Below are 21,192 nucleotides of genomic sequence, written 5' to 3'. Positions count from 1 at the left end.
GGCTGAAAGTATTATCTATTTGCTGTTTCAACGAAGTCAAAAATAACGAATATCACAACCTCTTGTTCGCAATGACGGCACTTTGAAAAGTGGACGTTACATTTCAGATGTGTTACAACCCGTGGCTCTACCCTTCATTCGATCCCTCCGAAACCGTGCTTTTCAGCAGGATAATGCACGACCGCATGTTGCAAGTCCTGTACGGGCCTTTCTGGATACAGAAAATGTTCGACTGCTGCCCTGGCCAGCACATTCTCCAGATGTCTCACCAACTGAAAACGTCTGGTCAATGGTGGCCGAGCAACTGGTTCATCACAATAAGCCTGTCACTACTCTTGATGAACAGTGGTATCGAAGCTTCATGGGCAGCTATACCTGTACACGACATCCAAGCTCTATTTGACTCAATGCCCAGGCCTTTATTATGGCCACAGGTGGTTGTTCTGGATACTGATTTCGCAGGATCTATGCACCCAAATTGCGTGAAAATGTAATCACATGTCAATTCTAGTATAATATATTTGTCCAATGAATACCCGTTAATCAACTGCATTTCTTCTTGGTGTAGTAATTTTAATGGCCAGTAGTGTAAATTAAGTAGTGTGTCAACTAAGGGACCGATAACCTAAACAGTTTGGTCCCATAAGATCTTACCACAAATAAATAAACAGTCACTGCACTCGTGAATTTCCACAGGGGGTTAAGATATTTCCAGAAATAACAGGAAACTGTTTATTTTCTTACTAAAGCTAATACTGCTTTAAATTATTGCATGAGACGATACCTACAAATAATTTTCATAAAATTGTAATTAAAAAAACAGTCCAAGACCCTGTACCCTCGTAATGTTCACATTTTGTTTTAAAAAGGCAGGATATAAGTCGTTTTAAATGGTTCAAATGGCTCTGAGCACTATGGGACTTAACATCTATGGTCAGCAGTCCCCTAGAACTTAGAACTACTTAAACCTAACTAACCTAATGACATCACACAACACCCAGTCATCACGAGGCAGAGAAAATCCCTGACCCCGCCGGGAATCGAACCCGGGAACCCGGGCGTGGGAAGCGAGACCGCTACCGCACGACCACGAGCTGCGGACTAAGTCGTTTTACAAACTAACCTCAGTTTTATCTCTTTTGTAGAACATTTCTGCTATAAAGGATGTTTCCGTATGAGCGTGCATAAATGTAATTGGACATATTGTAAATTTCTTTATAAAACTTTCGTGTTTTTCTTTGCCAATGAATATGATATGCGCAATGTTTGTGTCACGCAAGTTTACTGTGTGACGTGTTGTAGAGCTAATGGCTGAATCTGCGAAATCAATACGCAATGCCTGTAATGAAATCAGTCCCTCTGACATCTGCCCGCCGGCCGGTGTGGCCGAGCGGTTCTAGGCGCTTCAGTCTGGAAGCGCGCGACCGCTACGGTCGCAGGTTCGAACCCTGCCTCGGCCATGGATGTGTGTGGTGTCCTTAGGTTAGTCAGGTTTAAGTAGTTCTAAGTTCTAGGGGACTGATGACCTCAGATGTTAAGTCCCATAGTGCTCAGAGCCATTTGAATCATTTTGACATTTACCCAGTCTCGTGAGCACAGAGTTCTATGGCCCTGTGCGATAAACTGATAATACTCCCTGTGCAAATAAATAATGAAATAGATTTTAATTAGCTCTAGAGTCGCAACGGATGTAATCTTGGTATTCTGTTCTCTCCACAGTTGGCATAGAAAATATTCAAACTTTGCAGGGCGAAGTGGAATGCCGGCTATAAAAAACAGCTATAAAACAGCTATATAAAACAGCTTCATACAAATAATATCTGTAGATTGGTTGATAAATAAATTACCTTGCAAATGTTCAGTGAAAATACTGGATATTGACTGAGTGCTGTGCAATGCCGCCCGCATTGAAGCTGTTACAAACATTAACACTTTTCTGATTCTGGCACATTAATATTTTTCTGACTCTGATTGAAAAATGATTTCTTCTACAAAAGTATTCATTAGATTTAAATGAACACGACTGCTAAGATCGAATGCTTCAATTTGAAAATTGTATTCAAAATAAAGTTTCTCCTTCACAAAATCTGATACGAAACATTTTCCATCAACTTCAAAATCAGCGAACTTCTAAAGTGTTCTACAATTCTCACTTACTGTCGTAATCAAAAACACTTCGATTGTTACATGACAAAAACTCTGACATCGTCTGACAAAATAGATTCCAAAATTTAACTTCTATCAGTGTTACAAAACACACAAAAATATTACAAATCGGGCATACCTAACCAACCTATACATTAAATCTGATGAAAAATACTTGGTTCCTACATTCAGGGGTCAGCATTGTAGAAATTATCGAAATCCACATTGCGGTTCTGCATACGTAAAACCAAATATACAAAATTGCATTACCTTACAAATTAGTGCCCGCTGCTTTACCTTTCGGTTACAGAGTAGATTCATTACTCTTCTATAACTGCGATAGGTAATGCTCAGTATTTGTTAACTATCAGTATCACTTCAATTCCTGATAATCATAGAGCCTCAGAAATTAAATAACACACTTTACTCTGTAAGTGGGCTGCTTCTGTGTTGGCAGCCCTGTGTAGCGCTTTGCGTTGGATCTCTGACTGCGCTTTCTTTGTAAGAGACTCGGTGACTGGTCGGACTCGTAAGTTAATCGCCAGTAGTGTTGGGTAGAGTTGGGCAACTCGATTCTTTTTCCCGATTCGATTCCTACGATTCAGTCTCACATTGCGAATCGATTCCTACGATTCGTTCACGATTCATTCTAGTCTGCGATGGCACGATTCTTACGGAATGCAAAAAGTTCTACATCTTACTCACAGATGGCAGGACATGTCTGAAATTGTCAATGGGGCTAGAATCGAACAGTGTCATGATAAGATATGCCAGAAATAGTTTTACGAGACGGCGTTATAAAAATGTGAAATAGCGTTTTTATAATATAAAATTGCGTTTTTAAGAATGGAACTATGAAACATATATACATTGTAAAACTGACTTTTTACGAAAGAATGGAACTATGTAGGTGAACTCAAAAAGCAAAAACCAGTGTAAATACAAAATTTCATCGAAATCGTTGCGGCCGTTTTCGAGATACGCTAAATATAATACATAATTCAAGTGCTATTGCTCGTGTGTAAAGAAGGTGTGTGTGTTTTGCATTGCATCTGCAACAAATAAGAGGTACGTATTTATTCATCATACTTGGATTCCTTGATTTTAATCGTGTGTATTGGGAGCTGTGTACTCGCGGTATATCGTTTCTGTCATCTGTCATCACTAGGTCCAAAGCGAGGGGAAAGATCCACCGTGGTATAACAATCATGTACGAAAGGTACTACGGAAACAAAGAAAGCTTCACCATAGGTTTAAGAGTAGTCGAATCATAGCTGATAAGGAAAAGCTGAACGAAGCGAAAAAGAGCGTAAAGAGAGCAATGAGAGAAGCATTCAACGAATTCGAACATAAAACATTGGCAAACAATCTAAACAAGAACCCTAAAAAGTTTTGGTCATATGTAAAATCGGTAAGCGGATCTAAATCCCCTATTCAGTCACTCGTTGACCACGATGGCACCGAAACAGAGGACGACCGAAGAAAGGCAGAAATACTGAATTCAGTGTTCCGAAACTGTTTCACTGCGGAAAATCGTAACACGGTCCCTGACTTCAGCCGTCGCACGGACGCCAAAATGGAAAATATTGAAATAAACGATATCGGAATTGAAAAACAACTGCTATCACTTAGTAGCGGAAAAGCATCCGGACCAGACGAGATACCCGTAAGATTCTACAGTGATTATGCTAAAGAACTTGCCCCCTTTCTATCAGCAATTTATCGTAGATCTCTGGAAGAACGTAAAGTACCTAGCGACTGGAAGAAAGCGCAGGTCGTTCCCATTTTCAAGAAGGGTCATAAATCAGATGCGAATAATTATAGGCCTATTTCGCTTACGTCAATCTGTTGTAGAATAATGGAACATGTTTTGTGTTCTCGTATTATAACGTTCTTAGATAATACAAATCTCCTTCATCATAACCAACATGGATTCCGCAAACAGAGATCATGTGAAACTCAGCTCGCCCTATTTGCCCAAGAAATTCACAGTGCCGTAGACACTGGCGAGCAGATTGATGCCGTATTCCTGGACTTCAGGAAGGCATTTGATACGGTTCCGCACTTACGTTTAGTGAAAAAAATACGTGCTTACGGAATATCGGACCAGGTTTGTGATTGGATTCAGGATTTCCTAGAAGAAAGAACACAACATGTCATTCTTAACGGTTCAAAATCTGCAGATGTAGAGGTAATTTCGGGAGTACCGCAAGGAAGCGTGATAGGACCTTTATTGTTTACAATATACATAAATGACTTAGTTGACAACATCGGTAGCTCCGTGAGGCTATTTGCAGATGACACGGTTGTCTACAAGAAAGTAGCAACATCAGAAGACTCGTACGTACTCCAGGAAGACCTGCAGAGGATTAATGAATGGTGCGACAGCTGGCAGCTTTCCCTAAACGTAGATAAATGTAATATAATGCGCATACATAGGGGCAGAAATCCATTCCAGTACGATTATGCCATAGGTGGTAAATCATTGGAAGCGGTAACGACCGTAAAATACTTAGGGGTTTCTATCCGGAGCGATCTGAAGTGGAATGATCACATAAAACAAATAGTGGGAAAAGCAGGCGCCAGGTTGAGATTCATAGGAAGAATTCTAAGAAAATGTGACTCATCGACGAAAGAAGTAGCTTACAAAACGCTTGTTCGTCCGATTCTTGAGTATTGCTCATGAGTATGGGACCCTTACCAGGTTGGATTAATAGAAGAGATAGACATGATCCAGCGAAAAGCAGCGCGATTCGTCATGGGGACATTTAGTCAGCGCGAGAGCGTTACGGAGATGCTGAACAAGCTCCAGTGGCGGACACTTCAAGAAAGGCGTTACGCAATACGGAGAGGTTTATTATCGAAATTACGAGAGAGCACATTCCGGGAAGAGATGGGCAACATATTACTACCGCCCACATATGTCTCGCGTAATGATCACAACGAAAAGATCCGAGAAATTAGAGCAAATACGGAGACTTACAAGCAGTCGTTCTCCCCACGCACAATTCGTGAATGGAACAGGGAAGGGGGGATCAGATAGTGGTACAATAAGTACCCTCCGCCACACACCGTAAGGTGGCTCGCGGAGTATAGATGTAGATGTAGATGTAGATGTATTACTCGCGCAAACTAAGCTGACGTCGGCGCGGTGGCTGATGGTAACGACAGTAAACGGGAAATGCCTTTACGCTCGTTCCCGTCAGCAACCGCCAAGTGGCAGCTTGGTTTTCACGAGTAATATTACGGCCCACGAACTTCGTTTGTTCGTTCCGAGCTTCCTTTGTTCACACGCATCCTCCACTTGACTGCCATCTGGTGGTCGTAATCATTCAGCATGATTCGGAAGTTGCCTTCGAAGCATGGCGTACAAGGAATCGATGAATCGTTGGAACTTGGAATCGTCACGACTCGGAAACACGCAATCGTTCTTACGATTCTTTTGAACGACGAGATTCGTCCGTATGACGATTCGATTCTTACGATTCTTTATTTAGAGTCGTTCAAATGAACGACTCATTCACGAATCGCCACAACTCTAGTGTTGGCCAGTTGGAAGTTAGTCGCCAGCAGTGATGGAAATACTGTTGGGCAGTTGGAGGTGAGCAGCCAGCAGTGATGGAGGGTAGAGGTCTGAAGTGTTAGTGTAGGCTAACGATCGGTACATGTTCCACGTGGAGATTGAATATTATTCATGATTATATATACTTTTGTACTAGATGTCAATGACGATTTACATTCGTGTCTGAACTGGATGTCACGTTATTAAGGTAAAAAAAAATACATTATTTGATTTGCTACAAAATCTTTCCTTTTCTAACCACATGCCTATTAGTAGTTAGTGGCTTTGATAGAATCTTTTATTCAGCTGGCAGTATTGACGCTCGCTGTATTGCAGTAGTTCGCGTAATGAAGATTTTTGTGAGGTAAGTGCTTAATGAAATGTATGGGTTATTGTTAAGATTTCTTTTTACTCAGGGCCATTCTTTTGAATTAATTATTTGAAGTCAGGTTGTAATTTTTTTGAGCAGTCAGGTTGCGCCGTGCTAGAATATTGATAAGAAAAATTACAGAGAAAGTAGGCTCAGCATGTTGAGTTTTACTCAGCTGTTTCAGAATCAAATAACGTAGAAGTTTCGTCTTCTCAGTCATTCTGCAATTTAAGTACGGACACGAACATTTAAATAATGAAGTTTCAACACTTTTATAGAAATAACTACGACCCAACATTTACTGTGTAATGTGTCTAGCAGCGGTCTCTTCGCGATATTTTCAGAAATTTTATAAAATGTATAACTCAGTACATATCCCGAAATATCTCTTCTTATGTTACCGATTCCTAAACTTTAATATACGATGAATATCAATGCAAAGTAGTTTCAAGCCCTATTATTCCTTGGAGCGTGCATTTACTCCATGGAATAGCTTCTCTGCTATTTATGTTTTCTCTTATGAAAAGAATGATTCAGATCTTGCCGATTAGCCGTGAAAGAACGATGATGTATATGTATGTATTGTTGAGCTAGTCGCCATCTTGAGGAGATTCTGTATGAGAAGGAATTTAATACATGAACTAAACTAAAGTAAGTGTGTTCGCGTATTATTTAACTGATTATTATTGACAGTGTCTGCTTACTACGCTGTGTTGCACGGGATCAGTGGGGAACGTCTGATTTACACTGTACGAACCCGCCGTTTTGTACGCTCAAGATATCCAGTTTATTACTGTCAATAAATGGGCTAACACGGTCTTACCAGCAGATCTCCGGTCTTCCCCATGTGATCACCGAAAGTTAATAATTATTACAAATGTTTTCAGGAGATCGACTGACAATTTTCGTCGCACCGAGACTTCGAAATTGCTTCACTGCCTTATGGAATTTAAGTTAAGCTCAATTTAATCAGGATAGAACAGTATTGAACTGTGGGAATGTGATAAGCCTGCTTTGTGACTGAAAATTCCCTTAAGATACACATGTTTTTTACTATCCTGATCAGTGAAGCTAAATCAGGCCGGTGTGAGAGAGATTTTTAAATTTCAGATCCCACAAAAATATTAAAACTGGCTGTGTGTGAGAATAAATAATATCATTCGTCCATAGACCGACAACTAAATTCTCCCAGCTAGCGACTAGCTTTAATCCTTACATCCAACCTGTAACAGAGAACAACGGCAACTTCTACAGCGACATATACATCTATGTGATTAGTCTGCTATTCATAATAAAGTGCCTGGCAGAGGGATCAATGAACCACCTTCAAGCTGTCTCTCTACCGTTCCACTCTCGAACGGCGCGCAGGAAAAACGAGGACTTAAATTTTTCTATGCGAGCCCTGATTTCTCTTATTTTATCGTGATGATAATTTCTCCCTATGTAGCTGGGTGCCAACAGAATGTTTTCGCAATCGGAGGAGAAACTGGTGATTGAAATTTCATGAGAAGATCCCGTCGCAACGAAAACCGCCATTGTTTTAATGATTGCCACTCCAATTCACGTATCATGTCTGTGGCACTATCTCCCCTAACGGTAAAAAACGAGCTGCCCTTCTTTGTAGTTTTTCGATGTCATCCGTCAGTCCCAGCTGATGCGGATTCCACACCGCAGTGCAATACTCCAGAATAAGGCGCACAAGCGTAGTGTAAGCGTCTCTTTAGTAGACCTGTTGCACCTTCTAAGTGTTCTGCCAATGAATCGTAATCTTTGGTTTGCTCGACCCACAATATTATCTACGTGATCGTTCCAATTTTGGTTATTTGTGATTGTAATCCCTAAGTATTTAGCTGAATTTACAGCCTTCAGATTTGTATGACTTATCGTGTAATCGAAATTTATGTGATTTCTTTTAGTACTCACGTGAATAACTTGACACTTGTCTTTATTCAGGGTCGAGTCTGACACTCAGGCAACATCTTTGGTTCATTGCTGTCAACAATACAATCCCTTCTACATATGACAATCGTTTCAGGTCATTCATCATTAATTATATTTAAAAAATCGGTCTCCAAGTACAAGTGGGGCAACGGCCTTGGCGCAGTGGATACACCGGTTCCCGTGAGAGCACCGAAGTTAAGCGCTGTTGGGCGTGGCCGGCACTTGGATGGGTGACCATCCAGGCCGCCATGCGCTGTTGCCATTTTTCGGGGTGCACTCAGTCTCGTGATCCCAATTGAGGAGCTACTCGACCGAATAGTAGCAGCTTCGGTCGAGAATACCATCATAACGACCGGGAGAGCGGTGCGCTGACCCCACACCCCTATCCACATCCTCCCTTGAGGATGACACGGCGGTCGGATGGTCCCGGTAGGCGACTTGTGGCCTGAAGACGGAGTGCCACGTACAAGCGGTCCCCTCACAACAGACAATGCTCCACTGAACAATCTGAGGTAGGGACGTCGGTGAAGCCAGCTTAAGCAGATCTGGAAGCAAACTTTGCTACCGCTTTGTCTAGAACTCCTGTTTTCCAGATTATTTACAGCTAAAATGCGTACATGTGTACACGTACTGTGCTGTTTATTGATATGCACATTATTTCCTGCAAGGAAGCAAGGAGGTCGAGCCTGACTACCAGCAAGTTATGATGCAGGTTTTGTTTACTTTACTTGCCCATAAGGTTTCTCTGTTGTATGGCATTTACATTGTCCTACGTCAGAACGTGCTATGAATCAACGAGAGACCCATTCATTACTCCGTGCTATTCAGAGACGTACAGTACACCGATTAGGTGGTACAGTGGCTAGCACACTGGACTCGCATTCGGGAGGACGACGGTTCAATCCCACGTCCGGCCATCCTGATTTAGGTTTTCCGTGATTTCCCCAAATCGCTCCAGGCAAATGCCGGGATGGTTCCTTTGAAAGGGCACGGCCGACTTCCTTCCCCATCCTTCCCTAATCTGATGAGACCGATGACCTCACTGTTTGGTCTCCTCCCCCAAAACAACCCAACCCAGACGTACAGTACAGTACAGTACGACGGAGCAGTACCGGTAAGGTTTCGCAAAATTCACTGACATGCACCTCGTGTATGGGTACGTGCGTTCCAATGCTCTCGCTACTGAAAGGCTGTACAGGGAACGATTTCCTAACAGGCATCATTCGTCACGACGAGTGTTCATTTTTCTCGATCGACGGATGCGGGAGACTGGTCCGTTGGAAAGAAGAAACGAGGGACCTGGCAACATGACGACCACTCGCACGCCCGATTTTGAAGAAGAGGTCCTGGAACGTTTTGCAGCGCTCCCCACGTAAAGTGCCCGTCGTATAGCACGTGAAATGGGAGCTGCACATATTAAACTGTGGCGAGTACTCTACAAACAACAATTACACCCATATCACCTACAATGAGTTCATGCAATGTTTGTGACTAACTTTGCACCAAGGGTCGCATTGTGGCAATGGTTGCTCCAAGAATGGATTGATCGACCAGATTTCCTCCATTTGATCATGATGGTATCTCGAACAGCAGGAATAACCACGTATGGGATGAAGAAAACCCTCAAGCTGTAGTAGAGTCACGCCATTAGATACGTCTTGCTGTGAATATCTGGGCCGGCACTGTAGACGACAATCTCACTGGGTCACATCTTCCACTTGGCCCTCTGAATGGCCACCTGTACTTGATGATCGTGCAAAGAGTTCTACCGGAGTTGTTAAACAACGTACCCTTGGTTGTTCGTGAGAGGATGTGGATACAACATGACGGTACACCGCGTCACTTCAGTGTGGATGTCCGCAACCATCTCAGTGCTGTATTTCCTGGTCTATGAATTGGAAGGGGAGGTCCTATTACATGGTCCACAAGGTCATCTGACTTGAATCCCTTTGATTATTTCCTATAGGGGTATCTAAAGTCACTTGTGTATGCGACCCCAGTGGATACGGAGATGGCATTAGTTGCCAGAATTGTAGCTGCCTGTGATGTGACTCGAAACACACCAGGAAAAATTTTGTCAGGGTCCGTCAGAATCTTGTTCCCCGACGTCATGCTTGCATTGAGGTTGATGGCAGTCAGTTTCAGCAGATTTTGTAAGATACGGTACAAATGGTACGTTCACTGTGTCAGTAATAGTACTTGCAGTTAACTGTAACTAAAGTAAATAATAAAGTACACAGTAATGTGATGTTATTCCTATTATCTTGTTAAGCTGCCTTCTCCGACCCCAGGTTCCCTACCTCTATGTCCTGTTACATTTTTGCACGCTATTACGAAAACACCCAGTACCGGCCGATCAAAAAGTCAGTATAAATTTGAAAACTGAATAAATCACGGAATAATGTAGATAGGGAGGCACAAATTGACACACATGCTTGGAATGACATGGGGTTTTATTAGACCAAAAAAATACAGAAGTTCAAAAATGTCCAACAGATGGCGCTTCATCTGATCAGAATAGCAATGACTAGCATAACAAACTAAGACAAAGCAAAGATGATGTTCTTTACAGGAAATGCTCAATACGTCCACCATCATTCCTCAACAATAGCTGTAGTCGAGGAATAATGTTGTGAACAGCACTGTAAAGCATGTCCGGAGTTATGGTGAGGTATTGACGTCGGATGTTGTCTTTCAGCATCCCTAGAGATGTCGGTCGATCACGATACACTTGCGACTTCAGGTAACCCCAAAGCCAATAATCGCACGGACTGAGGTCTGAGGACCTGGGAGGCCAAGCATGAAGAAAGTGGCGGCTGAGCACACGATCATCACCAAACGACACGCGCAAGAGATCTTTCACGCGCCATCTGTCGGACATTTTGTGAACTTGTTTCTTTTTTTTGGGTTCTAATAAAACCCCATGTCATTCCAAGGATGTGTGTCAATTTTTACCTCTCTATCTACATTATTCCGTGGTTTATTAAGTTTTCAAATTTATACCGATATTTTGATCACCCTGTATATCGATATATCGACACATTTTTCGATGTATGAGAGCCGACAATGATACTGTGTAAATATCGATACATCGGGTTCCCGATATTTTTAAAAATACTAACAGTCCTGGTGATGATTAACGCATAGCTTTCTCAGTGTTTTCATGTCAATTGCGCAAATATTATCAACGTCGGGGAGCATCCAAGGATAGGTACCAGGATTAGCTCACACACACATGGCTCTGAGCACTACGGGGCGTAACTTCTGAGGGCATTAGTCCCCTACAACTTAGAACTACTTCAACCTAAATACCCTAAGTACATCACACACATCCATGCCCGAGGCAGGATTCGAACCTGCGACCGTAGCGGTCGCGCGTTTCCAGACTGTAGCGCTTAGAGCCGCTCGGCCATACCGGCCGGCCCAGGGTTAGTATCGCTTGCCGAAGGTTATAATGCACAGATAGTATTGGACACAGAAACCTGGTTGAAACCAGACGTTAATGACAACGAAATCCTAAGTTCACACTGGATGTTTATCGTAAGGATAGGTTAGTCGCCAATGGAGTGTTTATTGCAGAAACAAATTCGATAAAATCTAGCGAGGTTATCACGGACTCCGAATGTGGGTGAAATTAGTATCAAACAACGGTCCAAAATGGTGATCGGTTGCTTTTCTAGACCACCTGGGTCAGGATCTGTAGTTGTAGAGCGCTTCAGACAGAGCTTGCAGAATATCATTAGTAAATTTCCAGATCTTGCCGTTGTAATAGGGGGTGACTTCTACTTGCCAGGTATAGATTGGGAGTGTTATGCCATCAAAGCTGGTGCCACAGACTGGGAATCGTGTGGCATCGTTGTGGATGTCTTGTCCGAAAATTACCTTGAACAGACAGTTAGAAAACCAACTCGCGATCCTATAACGAATGTTAAGAAAGGTAGGAAGATATATTTGCTCAGTAAGGGTGACAGGATACAAATCAGAATATCTCAGCAGACAGCATCAAATATTCGGTGATGAGGACGAAAATGTGGAGAACAAATGGAAAAAATTCAAAGGCGTCGTCGAATATGCCCTAGACAAGGATGTTCCGAGTAAGGTTTTAAGGGATGGCAAAGATAGTTTAGTAGCCGTGTTAGAAAAGCGCTAAGTAAACAAAGAGCACTTCATCTTATATTCAAGAAAAGTAAAAACCTAGCTGACAAACAAAAGCTGAACGAAGCGAAAATGAGCGTAAGGAGAGCAATGAGAGAAGCGTTCAATGATTTCGAAAGTAAGACGTTGTCAGCCGACCTGATCAAAAACCCTAAGAGATTTTGCTTGTATGTAAAATCAGTAAGTGGGTCAAAATCATCTATTCATTCTGTCAGCGACCACACCGGCACCGAAACTGAAGATAACAGAGAGAAGGCCACAATACAGAATTCGGTCTTCCGAAGTTCTTTCACCGCGGAAGATCGTTAACACTCTCCCTCATTTGAATTGTCGTGCGAACGTCGAAATGGCAGATGTTGAGATAACCCATCGCGGAATTGAAAAGCAACTACAATCGCTTAGTAGCGAAAAGGCTTCAGGATCAGATGAGATACCTATAAGATTCTATACAGATTATGTGATATTTGCTTCGTGATACATTAGCCGTGTTAAAATGAACCGTTTACCAACTGTGGAAAAGGTCGATATCGTGTTGATGTACGGCTATTGTGATCAAAGTGCCCAACGGGCGTGTGCTGTGTATGCTGCTCGGTATCCTGGACGACATCATCCAAGTGTCCGGACCGTTCGCCGGATAGTTACGTTATTCAAGGATTGCGATTAAGATGGCGGACAGTGCAGTCTATCGTATTGAGAACGCTCTTATGATGATCGGAAAAGTGGCAGAAGAAGGAGGATATATGAAGAAGGAAATGAAGAACAACTTACTAGAGGCGGTGAGTGAAATAAGAAAATGTTTAGAATCTTTGAAAAACGAAAGAAAAGCAAATAAGGTGGAGAATATGAATCCTACAAGAGAGGTTAGGAACATCCAACAAGAGACGAGCGCGGGAGAAGACAGCTGCACTGGTGGACAACTAGCGACATCTATTGGAGAAACTCAGGAAACAGCACATACCGTACAGTAGAGATGGGGGATCCGCTCTTGAACTAATTCATAGAGTTCAATCTTTCAAAGGAGTGAACAATCAGTGATTCAGAAAAAAAGAACGGTAGCTCCAAACGTTTCCCAGGCAGAGAGAGAGAGAGAGAGAGAGAGAGAGAGAGACGGAGCATATCAGCAGCGCCTCTGCTGGTCAGAGCACAGTGCACGCCACACAACACAGCCAGCGCCGGCCTCTGCCCTGCTTCTACCTTGGCTGCCTGCATTGTGCAGTGCCCCATTGGATTTTGTGTTTCACATATGCCGGGCCGTCTCTGTGCGTCGTCTGCCGTGTGCACTGTGCAGTGTCTGGCGCAGCTTAACTTCGCATCGCACTCTGTCGGCGATCGTTTCAGTCGCACGTCCTGCCCTCTGGGCAGTTGATGCCAGCAACAGGACAGAGAGCCACCTAGCGGATAACATAGGAACTACTTGCAAAAACCTGCTCGCAAGGGAGCGGACGATTTGTCTCGGAGCGGGTGAGCTCCCCCCACCCTCGGAACTCGCCCGCTCAACGCTCACCCCACCGTCTCGACTCTAGCCAGAGCGTCGAGCAAAGCGACTCTGGTGTCACTCTGGTCTCTGCGGTCTCAGCTCACGCAGTAATACAGCTCGCGGCTCGACCTGCTCGACTCAGCGCCTCTGCATCGGAGTTTGTCCCCACTGGATATTGTTCTTCATAGTAATACCGCTATGTATATTACATGATTATGTTATGTATACATCAATTGTTTTTATTTTATTTTTATTTGTTTAAACTGATTAGATTAGGTTCCTGATGACTACTCTTACTATAGGATTTTTATTATGGACACTCGAATTTACGCTTTAATTACGAGCGAACCGATAAACGTATCGCAAAATGTGATACACCAATATTTTCCTTGTTTTATTCTGCGTAAGGCTATATGCAGCACTTTCGTTTTACAGTCAAATTTATATTTTTTTTTCTTATTCTGGTACGGATTTTGCGATTTTAGGCGTCTTCGAAAGGAAAAATATATGGCTTGCGATGTATTTGTATGAGGTTAATGAAATTTTAATACATTATAGCCAAATATATTGTTAATGTAAATCTCAAGTTACAACATTTTCCGATCACCCAAAAAACCACGCTAGTGCAAAATAAATCAATAATCAAAAACTTTGTCATATCGTGGAAATTTCAATAAACAATACAAAATTCTTACTCATTATCTGTGTTACTTCAAAATAGGATCAAATAAGATCAAAATACAGGTATAGTACTGGAATAAACCAAGTTTAAAGGGCAATGTGCCTTTCATTTATTTTCTTTTGTAAATGAGTGGTGAGTCATGAAAAACAGCTAATTCATTTCAGGGAGTGAACAGTTCTGATCCAATCTCTGAAAAGAACAGTTTTGCCCATCTCTACCGTACAGTGGCCTGCTGGGCACGTAGCGACATCTATTGGCGAAACACAGGAAACAGCGCATAGCGGACAGTGGACTGCTAGTCACCTAGCGACATCTACTGGCGAAACGCAGGAAACAGCACATAGCAGACAGACAGACGGAAGAGACACCTACGGGATCTGAGAAGAACTTCAACGGAGACATCGGTGTGGGTAGCTTTCTGGAAAAAGCAAAACAAGACGGAAATGGGAGAACTGAGGCATAAAGTGGAGGAGATAACTGATTTCCTAAAAAACCAACTAGGGATATTAATACAAGAGCAAATAAAGAAAACTCTAGAAAAGGAAAGCCACCTAGACGCAGAGAAAACCAAAACTGATGGAGACAACATACAAACTAAATACAACAACAAAGTTAAACCAGAGGGAACGACAATATACAGAAATCCTCTGCTCCAGCAACAAAATCAGTTACAAGTCCAAATCAATGCACATGAGCAACATAATAAAACCCGAAATCAGGTTAATGAACTAGAGGAACCGACTCGGAGTACTGTGGCAGGGAGGAGCTGGTACAAAAGAAACAAGAGTAATTATAAAACCATAATGGGTACCAAAAAAGACGAAGAAATGCAAGCAGCAGAAACGACAGCGTGGCTATACATCGGTAACTTAAAGAGAACCACCACAACAGCTACAGTAGTGAAATACCTTAACAAGAACGGAATACTGGGACAACTAGAATGTGAAGAACTGCGCACACTGGGCGACAAAAAAGCTTTCAAAGTAGGCATTCCGTTTGAAAAGCTACAAATCACACAAGAACCAGAATTCTGGCCAGAAAACATAAAAGTACGTCGATTTCGTTTCCCAAGACGATCAATGGAAGAGGGAGCAGAGCTCAACTAAACTAAGAAGACAACCAGAAGAGCAAGAAATAAAAGCAGTATTGTGGAATACAGAGGGAGTAAAAAGTGCTCTTAACCTAGCACCAGCAGACATTCTGCAAAATTCGGACCTTGCAATTCTAACAAACCTTCCTGATAGACAGCTGGCAACATAAAGATTTCTATAATTATCACCTAATGGCAAAGAAGGGAGAAAGAGGACGACCCATGGGAGGAATATCTATCCTACTGAAACCCTGGATGACGCCCACCAAAAAAATCATAAAACAAGAAAATAGTATGCTAATAGAAGCGGCAAACATAAATATAATTGCAGCCTATTTTAAACCGCACACAAATGCTGTAGCAATAATTGACGAAATAGTCACACTCATCAAACAATGCGACAGCAAACCCACCATTATTGCAGGCGATCTCAACTGCAGAATAGACACAGAAAACTATAAAACAAAACTAGTCGTTGAAACCCTAGAAGAAGATGGTTTCACCCTACTTAACGATAGACAGATACCTACATACATATGCCACAATGGGAAGAGCACCATTGATATCGCATTAACAAGAGGAGACATAGAAGGAAGTATTCAACCAATATGGCATGACTCCATTACTCCTATACGAAAGCACATTCCAATGAAGATAAAAATAAATATCGTCACGTCACCGCCAGCAAGAAAGACCCACCAAATCACACAAAGAAAAATTGATATAGAAAAATTAACAAACGAGCAAGAACAATTAACAGAAATAGAAACTTTCATAGAGGAAGGAGACCTCGAAAAAGCAACAGACCAAATAGAAGACGTCCTAAAAAATTCAGTGATACAAACAACCCCCAAAACAAGGATGGCCAAACGATGGTTCGATGCTGAATGCTACAGGAAAAGGAACACTGTTCTAAGAATCCTCCACAGACTAAGAAACCAGCATGACGAGGAAACATACAAACTGTACGCAGAAGAGAGGAGAATCTACAAAAAACTAATAGAAGAGAAGAAAAAAGAATACATAGATAGAGAGGCAAAAAGAGAAGCGGATGAAGCAGAGAAAGACCCATACATAGCAGCAAGACCAAGAAAAATGGCTCATACACCAAATATAGACCTGAAGGAATGGGAAGACCACTTCAGTAAGATACTGAACAAACGAGGACTCAAAACACCCCCAAAGAAAGAGAAACAACACCAAACTAAGGAAAAAGACAATACATGGGATCCCCTAAATGAAGATGATGTGAAAGAAGTAATAAAAGCACTGAAGAATAAGAAAGCAGCAGGACCTGATAATATATATAATGAACATTTAAAAGATGCAAAAGAGGCCCTCCAACACATATGGACCAAACTGTTTAACAAATGCCTGGAACTTGGAAGAATTCCGACACAATGGAGACACTCGACAATAAAAGTTCTCTACAAAGGTAGAGGAGACCCAATGGACCCAAACAAGTGCAGAGGCATAGCCCTGGAAAATACTCAATTCAAGATGTTTTCAAAAATAATAACACAAAAAATCCAAGCCTCTGTGGACAGTCATCTCCCAGAACGACAAATGGGCTCCAGATCTGGAAGATCAACACTTACGGCAGTCAGGCTTCTTCTAAACAACATCGATGATGCGCTACAAAAGAAACAAATGTTCTACACAGTGTTACAGTGTTCATAGACTTTACCAAAGCCTTTGACCTATTGGAAAGAGAGCTCATAGTCCGAAAACTGGAAAACACAATGGGAGAAGATAGCGTATGGGCAAGAATAATCAAATCAATCCTCGAATACAACTTAATTACAATATCAGACAACCTCTCTTTTTCGAACCCCATTCTGCAATCGAACGGAGTCTTACAGGGTGACCCAATGAGCCCTTTGCTGTACATTCTTGCCACTGAAGAAGTACTCCGAATTGGAGAAAATGAAGAAGATGTGTATGTATATGCATACGCTGACGACATAGCCATAGGTTCAACAGATATACAGAAGCTGCAGAGAATCATTGAGAAAATAGACAGATGGTGCAATGAACACAAACTACACATAAACATAACAAAGACAGAAATGGTAATTTTCAGAAAAGGAGGCAAAACACCCAAGAATGCGGAAATCAGTATCAGAGGCCAAAAAATAAAAATCTCATCAGACTTTAAATACCTAGGAGTGACATTGCAACCAACAGCCAAATGCTTCACAAAACATACAACAGAACGTGCAGCCCAAGCAATAATAGCAATACAGGACATCAAAAACATCCGTCTACTCAGTCTAGAAACAGCCATGAAATTATTCAACACAAAAATCTTGCCAATCCTGGCCTATGGGATGGAGGTTATATGGGACAACCTGACAGAAAAAAATCTAGAAACACTAGAAAAGGTAAAATCGACCTATCTAAAAAGAGCACTAGGTCTCTCAAAGACAGCAAGATCTAGACTAGTGTACCTGCTAGCGAGAGAGACATTCCTAATTGAAGACATCAGACTTCGATATACACTCCTGGAAATTGAAATAAGAACACCGTGAATTCATTGTCCCAGGAAGGGGAAACTTTATTGACACATTCCTGGGGTCAGATACATCACATGATCACACTGACAGAACCACAGGCACATAGACACAGGCAACAGAGCATGCACAATGTCGGCACTAGTACAGTGTATATCCACCTTTCGCAGCAATGCAGGCTGCTATTCTCCCATGGAGACGATCGTAGAGATGCTGGATGTAGTTCTGTGGAACGGCTTGCCATGCCATTTCCACCTGGCGCCTCAGTTGGACCAGCGTTCGTGCTGGACGTGCAGACCGCGTGAGACGACGCTTCATCCAGTCCCAAACATGCTCAATGGGGGACAGATCCGGAGATCTTGCTGGCCAGGGTAGTTGACTTACACCTTCTAGAGCACGTTGGGTGGCACGGGATACATGCGGACGTGCATTGTCCTGTTGGAACAGCAAGTTCCCTTGCCGGTCTAGGAATGGTAGAACGATGGGTTCGATGACGGTTTGGATGTACCGTGCACTATTCAGTGTCCCCTCGAGGATCACCAGTGGTGTACGGCCAGTGTAGGAGATCGCTCCCCACACCATGATGCCGGGTGTTGGCCCTGTGTGCCTCGGTCGTATGCAGTCCTGATTGTGGCGCTCACTTGCACGGCGCCAAACACGCATACGACCATCATTGGCACCAAGGCAGAAGCGACTCTCATCGCTGAAGACGACACGTCTCCATTCGTCCCTCCATTCACGCCTGTCGCGACACCACTGGAGGCGGGCTGCACGATGTTGGGGCGTGAGCGGAAGACGGCCTAACGGTGTGCGGGACCATAGCCCAGCTTCATGGAGACGGTTGCTAATTGTCCTCGCCGATACCCCAGGAGCAACAGTGTCCCTAATTTGCTGGGAAGTGGCGGTGCGGTCCCCTACGGCACTGCGTAGGATCCTACGGTCTTGGCGTGCATCCGTGCGTCGCTGCGGTCCGGTCCCAGGTCGACGGGCACGTGCACCTTCCGCCGACCACTGGCGACAACATCGATGTACTGTGGAGACCTCACGCCCCACGTGTTGAGCAATTCGGCGGTACGTCCACCCGGCCTCCCGCATGTCCACTATACGCCCTCGCTCAAAGTCCGTCAACTGCACATACGGTTCACGTCCACGCTGTCGCGGCATGCTACCAGTGTTAAAGACTGCGATGGAGCTCCGTATGCCACGGCAAACTGGCTGACACTGACGGCGGCGGTGCACAAATGCTGCGCAGCTAGCGCCATTCGACGGCCAACACCGCGGTTCCTGGTGTGTCCGCTGTGCCGTGCGTGTGATCATTGCTTGTACAGCCCTCTCGCAGTGTCCGGAGCAAGTATGGTGGGTCTGACACACCGGTGTCAATGTGTTCTTTTTTCCATTTCCAGGAGTGTATGATGCCACACACCAGGGCTTCCAGAAAGCAACTGAAGATCATGGAGGACAAACGAGAAAAAATATGGCCGGAGTTTGATGGCACCGAAGCAATGACGAGCCGCTCATGGACAGCACCAGACTTCGAACAGCGACATGTCGTAACTAGACTTTCTATTTACGGCTTTCATCATCTAATCTGCAAGAACAAAACTTATCATGACCGAACCGCAACATGTGTATGTGAACTGTGTAACGAAGCCTGTGAACGATATCACATAGAACTGTGCAGTAAAAGAGTGAAATCGATAAATGAATATGCAAAAATGTAAAATGTAAATGTAAAATATTAAGCAAAGTAACTGTATATGGCTATTTGGCTGCAATTTTATTAAATAAAATTATTTAAGGAATCAGGAAATGTTCAGACACATGTGAAACGCCAACTAGGACCTGCAATAAATGTTGATGGCCAAGTAGGTGTTTTAGCTGCTGTCGCGGCTAATCCGCACATCAGCAGCAGACAAACTGCGCGATAACAGGGAATCTCAAAAACGTCGGTGATGAGAATGCTACATCAACATCGATTGCACCCGTACCATATTTCTATGCACCAGGAATGGCATGGCGACGACTTTGAACGTCGTGTACAGTTCTGCCACTGGGCATAAGAGAAATTACGGGACGATGACAGTTTTTTGCACGCGTTCTATTTGCCGACGAAGCGTCATTCACCAACAGCGGTAACGTAAACCGGCATAACATGCACTATTGGGCAACGGAAAATCCACGATGGCTGCAACAAGTGGAACATGAGCGACCTTGGCGGGTTAATGTATGGTGCGGCATTATGCGAGGAAGGATAATTGGTCCCCATTTTATCGATGGCAATCGACTGCAGGGACTTATCCCTTGCACGCTTCCCGTGAGACTCACATTCCCAACTGTCCACAATTCTACCTTATAGACATTTGCCCACCCATTCATTACTCGCGCACGCTTTGGCGATTCCCGTAAGAGTTTGTCAGTTAGTCATCATTTATTCGAGGGAAAAGCTGCACGGTCATCAACAGTAACTGTTCTTTCTAGAACAAGTTACTGTCTTCATATGTATAGTTAAAGGCTACCCAGCCATTGACCTACGTCTGTGCGAATGCGCACAGGTTGCCCTCTAAAGTTAACTCAAATCATTCAGAAGTCAAAAAATAAACTATGGATTACACAAGGAAGAAAGATATCGCATGGGACAAAAAGGAGACTGTATGTACTATCTAGGAACAACTCTGATGTTAGTACTGCAATGCATTACAAAGAATACCGCAAAATATTGAAGCAAGTAATACAGAAATCGAAGCAGCTTTATTATGAGAGAAAGATAATTACATCAGGCAAAAAAATAAAAACAGTGAAGACAGAGACAGGTGGTGCCAAAAAGAAAGAGGAACATATAGTTCTAAAAATAAATAAGACTATGGTAAAAGTGCATGCAGTGTTGCAAACCTGTTAAACAAGTACTTCTTTTCTGTTAATTACAGCATGGGGTTAGTAGGTTCAGTGAACAATGCATTGGAGTATCTGAGACCAGTCTTTAAAAATAACTTAAGTAAAATGGAAATGACACGTTTCCCAAAGAAGTAGTATCTATCTTAAAATCCTTAAAATCTAAGTATTCTAGTGGGTATGATAACATACCACCGAATTTAATCAAAGAGTGCTCATGTGAGTTGAGTTCTATCTTAATCAATCTCTTACCAGGGCAACATTTCCGGACTGGCTAAAATATGCTGAAGTTAAGCCTCTTTACAAGAAGGGGGATAAAGAGATACCATCAAATTATCGACCAATTTCACTTTTGCCGGCTTACTCAA

The 21,192-nt window shown here is 42.9% G+C and overlaps 1 pseudogene; it reads left to right on the top strand.

Moving 5' to 3' along the window:
* The first annotated feature begins 8,162 nt into the window (after window positions 1-8,162).
* On the top strand, window positions 8,163-8,280 carry LOC126215533 (5S ribosomal RNA; annotated as a pseudogene).
* The last annotated feature ends 12,912 nt before the right edge of the window (window positions 8,281-21,192 follow it).

This window comes from Schistocerca nitens, chromosome 12, assembly GCF_023898315.1.
Source record: "Schistocerca nitens isolate TAMUIC-IGC-003100 chromosome 12, iqSchNite1.1, whole genome shotgun sequence".
Taxonomy (NCBI): Eukaryota; Metazoa; Arthropoda; class Insecta; order Orthoptera; family Acrididae; genus Schistocerca; species Schistocerca nitens.
The sequence above is the reverse complement of the archived record's forward strand: the minus strand, read 5'-3'. Positions and strand labels throughout refer to the sequence as shown.